Source organism: Rhineura floridana, chromosome 14, assembly GCF_030035675.1.
Source record: "Rhineura floridana isolate rRhiFlo1 chromosome 14, rRhiFlo1.hap2, whole genome shotgun sequence".
Taxonomy (NCBI): domain Eukaryota; kingdom Metazoa; phylum Chordata; class Lepidosauria; order Squamata; family Rhineuridae; genus Rhineura; species Rhineura floridana.
The window spans coordinates 25,274,702-25,283,814 of NC_084493.1; positions in this window are offsets into that span (position 1 = coordinate 25,274,702).

The window sequence follows — 9,113 nt, forward strand, 5'->3', positions numbered from 1 at the left end:
AAAAGGATGCAAATAATAGGGAGAGGAGGGGATTCCTATGAGGAACTGCTGAAAAAAATTGGGCATGTTTACTTTGCAAAAGAGAAGATTGAAAGGGAGAAAGGATAGCTGTCTTCAGACTTTTGAAGTGCTGACAGTGCAGAAAATGGAGTAGACTTGTTCTCTGCTGCCCAAGAGGGCAAGCTGCAATCTTATACACTTTCACCTGGAAGTAAGTTCCATGGAGCTCAATGGAGGCCCTGCATTCAGGATTCCTATGGGCGTCTGGTTGGCCACTGTGGAACTAGATGCTGGAGTAGATAGGCCAGATAGAGAAGCCATTGGCCTGATCAGAAGTAAGCTTGTATAAACATATCTAAGATTGCATGCTAAGTCAACTGCATTCTTGGTATCTGACTGTATTTTTAAATTTTTTAAAATGACCCACATAAATGGCAAATTAGACCCCAGAGTATGTTCTGAATGAAAACATGTGAGGGTACTACTGTAGTGAAACTAATCAGGCCTGGATCCGGTCAGTGCCTGGATGTCTGACCACCCGGGAGCCATAGGTATGCCACCTTGGGTTCCATGACAGAAGAAAGACTGGATATAGATGTAAAATAACAATGTGCATGCATTTGCATTATTTAATTCATTCAGCGTTTACATTTTCAAAATATATCCCAATTTTGAACCAGATGATCAAAGTGGCTTACAAAATACAAACTATAAACCAAATGTGGGGAACCTTTGGCTCTCCCAATGCTGTTGGACTGCAACTCCCATCAGCCCCAGCAAGCATGTCCAAGGGTCAGGGATGATGGGTGTTGCAGTCCAGCAACTCTGGGAGGGCCAAAGATTCCCCAAACCTTCTTTAAACTGATAAAGAAAAACGCAGCAGTGCTGAAACTGGGTGAAAAGAAAAAAAAGCAGGCCTGTTAACATAGCAGAAATCAATTATAAAATGATTGAATTTTTAAAAAACCAACATCACTTTAAAAACAAGGCAGAGAGAGTTTGTGCTGTACTTTGGAATGGTCAGTGAATACAAATACAGTGATTCTGTAATTGTTAGAGTTATTATAGATTAGTGGAGTTTATTAGCAGCAGTTCTCAAATGCTGCAAATCTAGATCTATTTGTCTTTGGACAACAGAGATCTGGGCCTTCTTAAGCCCATAATCACCCAGCATTTCAGGGGAAAAGCCCCTCTTAGTTATTTTCTTCACCATATCACGCATCCAACAACTCACAAAGGAGTCCAAGAGCAGTAAGGAAAGATAACTACCAGGACTCCAGGAGCTGCTCAGAAGTGTAAGCGTAACCACCATTTAAGGGCGTCAATCCAAACTTTACAAGCAACTGAACAAATACCTACTTCCAAATTTTAAAATGTTTTCAAGGAATGTTTTGTCATTCCTTTGCCTGCCGCCCTGGGCTCCTTTGGGAAGAAGCGTGGGATATAAATCAAATAAATAAATAATGAATAAATGACAAGTCCAGAGTCTCAAATGATCTAAACGCAGCACAGGGGATTGAACCTGGGACTTTTTGCATGCAAAACATGCTCTACCCTTGAGCTACAGCACTTCTCCAGAGCAAAAGGACTCACTAAGTGTCAGCTGAGAAGAGGGTGTCTGGCTTATTCCATGCAATTTGTTTCCACAACTCCACCCCACAAATTCTCTCAGCAGATTCCAGTTTCCACCACGGGCCTTATGGCTTTGCTCCACACTCTGAGGCATCTCTGACTAACTGGGATGAAAATAAGGTTCCTGCAATCTTGCGTTTGTTGCTTTTGCAGAGTGACATTCCGCAGACTGAGATCACGAAGCAGTGAGAAGAGCCGGTTCCGCTTACCTGCAGGCCATTTGGCTCTTATTTCCAGCCAGGGCTGCTCTTCCTATTGCCACATGCCACTCTGATAGTGCCTATAAGGGCAGGTGCTGGGAGACTTCCTTTCCGCTCATTCTTCCCTTTCCCTCCCTTCTCTCCCTCCATCCTCCCTCATTTTTTAAAAAAAACATATAACCCATTTTTATATAATTAACTCCAATTCCTTTCCAATTTTGTTTTGTCCTGTGTATACTAACAGCTTTTTTAGTCTTGAGTAAATGCGAGTAAGATGAGGCATGAAAGAGGCGCAGAAGGTGATGCATGGTGTGAAGAAAGTAGAGAGAATTTTTTTCTCTTATAACACTAGAACCCGTGGACATCCAATGAAGTTGAATGTTGCATGGGGTGTAGTGGTCCAGGGTCTCAGGAGGTCTTAGACCCCTTACTTTTTTGGGAGCAGGGTCCCTATGTCTCCAGTGTCCTATGAGCCAATCAGAATGAAAGGGGAGTGTGTTGGCCACTGAGAAGAGTCTTTTAACATGCTTCCTTGTTGTCCTTTCCTGCTGATTGGAGCCAATCGGAATGAAAGGAGGTCATTCTTCTCAGTAGCTAATACACTCCCCTTTCATGCTGATTGGCTCCTAGGGACATCTGTTGTTGTAGGAGAAGTTGCACGTGGGAAGAACTAAGTAGTGTGGATAAGACAATGCAGAGCAAGCGAGGGGGCATGGCTGTGAGGGGACGTGGCATGACTATCATGAAGGGACCCTGCACTTCTGAATTTGTCACTACACTACTGATGTTGGGAGATTCAGGACAGACAAAGGAAGGACTTCCTTTTGAAGTACTTCACACAGTGCATAGACCAGCCTTTCCCAACCAGTGTGCCTCCAGATGTTGCTGGACTACAATTCCCATCTTTCCTGACCATTGGCAATGCTGGCTGAGGCTGATGGGAGTTGTAGTCCAACAACATCTGGAGGCACACTGGTTGGGAAAGGCTGGCATAGACTATGGAATTTGCTCCCGCAAGATAGGCAGTGACGGCCACCAACGTGGATGGCTTTAAAAAAGGATTAAACAAATACATAGGGTTATCCATGGCCACTAACTTGCCCCCTGATGAATATGTTCTGTCTCCGCTGTCAGAGCCAGTATGCTTCTGAATGCCAGTTGGTGGGAATCACAGACTGGGAGAGTGCTCTTGCGCTTAAGACCTGCTTGCAGGCTTCCCAGAGGCTACTGGCTGGACATTAGGGATGGGTGAGAAATTAGATTCAGTTTGCATTTGAAGCCAAATCTATCAAATTTGCACTTTCCAAAACAATATGAGAACTGAAACACAGCCAGCGTTTGAAATTTGCATGTATCTGTATTTTGCAGTATAGTTCTCCACTCAAACAATGTTTACAAAAATGCATATATTAGGGGAAAGTGTGTTTTGAAATGAATATATTAGTGAAAATAACATACAAAAATGCATTATATCAGGAGAAATTACTTGCAAAAATGTGTACATTAAATTGCCTGCAAAAATTGCCTGCAAAAATGTGTTTACTAGGAGAAATTAGCACTAAAATACCGCCACGAGTTCCAGTATTGGAAGGACGGCGGGATATAAATAAAGAATAACCTAAACTTAACTAAAATACTGGAAAATTTCCATGAGGATTTTTTTGCAGAAATGTGAAGAACTGCAATTAAGATTGGAAAAATAAGAAACTGAGAGAACCAACATTGACAGAAGTTCCCATCGCTACTGGGCACTGTGAGAACAGGATGCTGGACTAGATGGACCTCTGTCTTGATGTGGCAAGGCTCTTCTTATGTTCATTCTCTTTAGGTAGGTAGGGTCACACCATCCATGAACAAGGAGGAGGTAGCTGCAAGCTTGGGGAAACATATAACAAACTTTAGGGGGGAAACCACCCTAGAGTGAGGGTAGGGACAGGACCAGGTCTGAGCATGCTCAGTGGCCACAGAATGCTGACTAAGTGGTGACAGCAAATAGAAAACTGAGTGTTGGGTTGACAATGGAATGGAGCATCTTGGCAGTGGGTATAGCTGGCTGGCTGGCACCCTGAAGAGGAGCATTCCATGCTGCAACATTTTGTTGCAGATCCCACTGGTAAAATATAGCTCATAATGAGATTTCAGTAAACACAGTCCAAATAATTAAAATCCACCCCAACTGAGACTGCTGTTAGGGAAAGACATGATGATGTTTGGATCCTGCCCCTCCCTCCTCCTCGCTTTTGGGTATTTAGACAGCAGTGGTTGCTTTTCTCTCCACTCAGAAGGAGATGATCATAAGCCTTTCTTCTGGCCCAGGAGGCAAATGTGATAATTGCCCTGAGTGTTTGCTTGTGGCAGAATAGAAAGCTGAAACTGAGTTTGGGAATTGAGAGCTACAGCTCTCCAGCTTTGATGGCTCCTTTGGGTGCCCCTGCTTTTCTCATCCTCTGGAGTGAGCAACAAGAGAGTTAGAAGGGCCTACCTCCAAGATTTTTTGCAAAAGTAAAATTGCTGCACAAGGCTGGTAAAAAAAAGAGAGAGGTCAATATACCTCCAAAGCTTACCTTTTCAGGGCCAAACTACAACTCTGTGTTTGGACCTCCCAACATAATTCTGTTTTTGTAAAAGCAGCTGCAAGATCCCTTCCAATTTGGAACGGAGCATTGGCACCATCGGAGGGAGAGCCTGACCCTCTCCTGTGGTCTCAGTCCTGATCCCCCTGATGTGAGTTTAACATTTTAAGCCAGCATCCTTTCTGCTCCATGGCTAATAGATAAAGAAAATAAAAAAATACAGTGTAAAGAGCTCAAAACAAGACGTTTCATTGATACCCTTTGTTAACTAAATCCAGGACTGGAGGGCCATAACTCAATGGCAGGTACAGGCTTTGCAGGTAGAAAGTCCCAGGTTCCTTCTCCAGCATCTCCAAGAATCTGGCAAAAGACTCCTCTTTGAAACCCAATCAGTGTAGAAAATAATAAGATGCAGCAATGGTCTGAATTGGTATGAGAAACTACATTCCTAATACCTCATGTTCCATTATGTTGCTCAAGTGCGGAAATAGTTGCCAACTAAGGCTATGAACACCCTAGCTGCCAGATCAAAGCGTTTCCATTAGCCACACCTGGAGGGGAATGAATGAGCTGATCAGTTGCGAAATCTCTGAAGCTTAATTGGAAAAAAATGCACTCAGGTTTTCCAATAGAAAGGGGCAGGGATTGACTAGCATCATGTGCCCCCATTTTCAGAAGAAAGAGGTGGCGACGCACTTGAACTGGCAGATCAGTGGGTGTGTTTCTCCCCTAAGAAAGGGGCTATTGTAGCTCAATGAGGAAGCACACATTTCCCATGCAGATGGTTCCAATCCAAATTCAGTTCCTGGCATCACCACTCAGAAAGGATCTTGGATCTGAATCCTTGGAGAACTGCCAGTTGGAGTAGACCAGATCTGGCCAGTGGCAGCTGGTCCCCTTTGAGAATGGCAGGGCGGAAAACAGGAAGACCAACAGGAGATGGAGCCCGAGTCAATGATAACCAGAGAGCCAAGTAATTCTGGTTTAGTCCCCATCCTCCTCCTCCTCCTCCCTGCTGCTGAGTTCCAAAAGGGGGAAAATGGGACTAAGGGGGAGGAGGAGGAGGCCAGACAATGCCACCCCTGGGCTGGTTGTAAGTCAGAAGGTAGGCAGGTGAGGGGCTGGCTGAGGACAGACTGAGGCTGGTGCGGCAGTGCCCCGCTCACCTTAGTGGACCAGTATGCATGGACCAGGCATAGCATAAGTGCTTCGTGTGTTGATTGCTGCAGAATTTAGCACCGTGGCCAATTCAGGCATGATGCTGGCAGGGAAATGGTGGCTGGTGCACATTGGGAATGGTAGGGCAGGAGGCCGGGAGGCCAACGGGAAGTGGAGCCAGAGCCAATGACAGAGAAAGCAAACTATAATTTGAATTGTCCCCATCTTTCTTGCTGAGTTCTGCAAGGGCAACACTGAGCCTAAGGAACCTCACGCCTCCTTCCACTTGCTCCCTGGACTGGATGCCAGTAAGAAGGCAGGCAGGTGGAGGCTGGCTGACCGTGGCTGGTGGGCAGTGCCCCATTTGCCCTAATGAGTCAACTTCGACAGCATCAGGGTAGCACTTTGAGGCAGAATGGCAGGGCACTGCAATGGAGGACCACCACCCTGACACAACAGGGCTGGCTTAGCACATTTTGAAGCAAAACACACGGCCAGCTCAATGTCCCCCCTCCCTCCCACATGAAATCATGAAGTCCAGAGTCTATAAGGTTATCTAACTGAACTACCTGTCCTATGACATTAAGCTGGTTTTGCATTAAAGCAGCAGCCTGGTGGCCACGGGTGCCAAGGGACTGCATGCAGGTGCGTGGGCCAGAAGAGGGACGGAGCGCTCGGTCCTTCCTTTGTGCCCAGAACTGAAGCCAGAAAGGCTGTGAGAAGGAAGGCTGCCCCCCTCCACCTAGAATGCAACAGTCTGCTTTGAGGGGGATGCAGCAGGCAAGTAAATTTTGTGGGTTTATTTACAAGGCTACATAATGTTAAATGCATGATTGCATTGAATGCGCCTTTTTTCCCCATCAGGAGTGCAAGGGGGGAGGTTAACCCTTTCCCCCATGCCACACTCCTAAAGTCTGATTAATCAGCACTGTGGTTCAGGGAGAAGTTAATCCAGTGGTGTGCTGGTAAATGTTTAACAACCGGCTCTCTGAAAAAAAATGTATGCGTACATAAGTAGAGCATTTCCAGACAGGTGGCAGTGTCACTTTGTAGCAGCAGAAGTCTTGTGGCGTCTTAAAGACCAACACATTTATGATGGCATAAGCCAAAGGTAGCCAATGTGGTACCTTCCAGTTGTGGTTGGACTGCTGTTGGACTCTTATCAGCCCTATCCAGCATGGCCAATGATCAGGGATGATAGTTGTAGCCCAGCAACATCTGGAGGGCACAACGTTGGCTACCCCGATCTACTTGGCTTCCACTGAGCTATGGCCCTCCTCCTAAAAGCAGCAGTGAGGAACCTGTGGCCCTAAAGATACTGGATTCCAGCTCTCATCAGCCTCAACCAGCATGGCGAATGGTCAGGGATGATGGGAGTCGCTGTCCAATAATATCTGGAGGGTGCCATGTTGGCTATCCCTGGCATAGGCTTTCATGGACTAGGCACCTTCTTATCTCCCAGTATGGTAAATGCTAACATAAGCCAACAACACCCTTCTGTGTTCTACCTAGGACGAACAAGCCGGCCACTGCACAAACTAATGAATGGGTACATATGCGGTATCAGAAATGACAATATTCAAAGACCAGTGGGTGAACATTTCAACCTCAGTGGTAGCTGGTGCACATTGGAACTGGTAGGGCGGAAGGCAAGGGAGACCGACAGTGGGTGGAGCCAGAGTCAATGATGGGTGGAGCTAGAGCCAATGACAGGCAGAGCCAACTCATTCGAGTTTTGTCCCCATCGCCTTTCCTGCTTAGTTCAACAAGGGCAAAAATGAGATTAAGGAGGAGGAAGCTGACAGGCAGGTCCCCCCCTTGGGCTAGTTTAGTAAGTAAGAGGACAGACAGCTGGGGACTGGCTGAGGACAGAGTGAAGATGGTGGGGCAGTGCCCCATTCACTCAAATGGACCAGCCTCCACTGTTCAACCTCCCAGGAGTCTCTGCCACTAACCTTAAGGTGGCCATTCTTAAACAACAAGACTTCAGTGGAAGACTACACCATGAAACCGGTGAATTGCAATTTATGGAGGGAATGAATGCTATCACTTGTGGTTTGAATTGGAATAGTGATTTCTTATCACAGTACTGTGAGTTAATTAACTTACCGATGCTAGGATGCTTGTGTTATCAGTATCACCTACACTGTGACTGATTGCTTCCAGACGTCTTTATTGAGCTTTTATCCTGGTCTGCTTGCACAAAGTTTCTGGCAAAGTTACATCTCACATTTAACTGAGCATTCATTCCAGTGCTGTGAGCTGGGGGGGGGGGGAAGGGGAGGATTAACCCCCTCCTCGAATGACAGTGCTGATCCTGATCAGTCTCCACCCTGCACTGTGAAGTGGAATTTGTGATGTTAAAGGCAGCCACATGCTTAATGGAATGTGTTGCTTAGCCCTGTGCTTTTATTTAGAAAGCAAGCATCTCCCTTTAAGGCTGTGAAAATGGATTTCAAAGCAGGAGAGCCATATGATGTGATGGTCCCTTTACGTTTCTGGGGGGAAAACTGTTTCCTTTGTGTTGGTAATACATCAATATTAAAGACTCTCTCCACCTAGAGGAGCTGCCAGTGTCAATAGGAATTCTTATGATGTAGTTAACTGGAAACAGAAAATGCAGTACAATATTAATATTACATAATGTTTGTTATATATAGGAACCCTTAGTCATTTCCTTTCTGGAATCCCGGATGACCTCATTATGGGTAGATACACGTTAAAAGCAGTTTAATATATTTCAGAAAATGCTGGACCCAATTTAGCTTTGGAACTGGATATCACACGCTCTAGCACTCTCTTGCTCACTCTGTAATTGTAATGCTTTTGAAGAGGGATGGGGAATCTGCGGCCCTTCAGATGTTGTTTGGCTCCATCACTAACCAGCCTCAGCCACCATAGCCAGTGATTAGGAATGACGGAATTGAGCAATATCTGGATGGCACAGGTTCTCCATCCCAGTTTTTAAGATTAGGGTGTTGCTTGTGCCTGGCTAAACCAGGGCGACCTCCAGTGGTGGCTGGTCTGTTAGGGCAAGTGGAGCACTGCCCCACCAACCTCAGTCTGCCCTTAGCCAGCCCCCCACCTGCCTGCTTTCTTAATTGCAACCGGTGCAGTGGGTAGCACTGACGGTCAGCTTCTTCCTCCTTAGCATTGCTGCCCTTACAGAACTCAGTAGGAAGGACAATATGAGCAAAACTATCATGAGTCTGACTCTGCCTGTGATTGGCTCCGGCTCCACCTACTGTTGGGCTCACTGCCTTCCGCCCCACCAGCCCCAATGAGCACCAGCCACCACAGGCTAGCCCTGTAACCTGCGGTCAAAGCTCGGGCTCAAAGAGGGAACCAAGAAGGTGATGGGGTGCATGGAGTCTTTTCCTGAGCATTGTCTTCCTGATAACCCTGCGTCCATTCACTGCATCTTAGGCCAGCCTTCCCCAACCTGGTACCCTCTAGATATTTTGGACTGCAGTTCCCATCAGCCCCCAGCTGGCACTGCTGTGCTGGCTGATGGGAGCTGTAGTCCAAAACATCTGAAGGCTACCAGGTT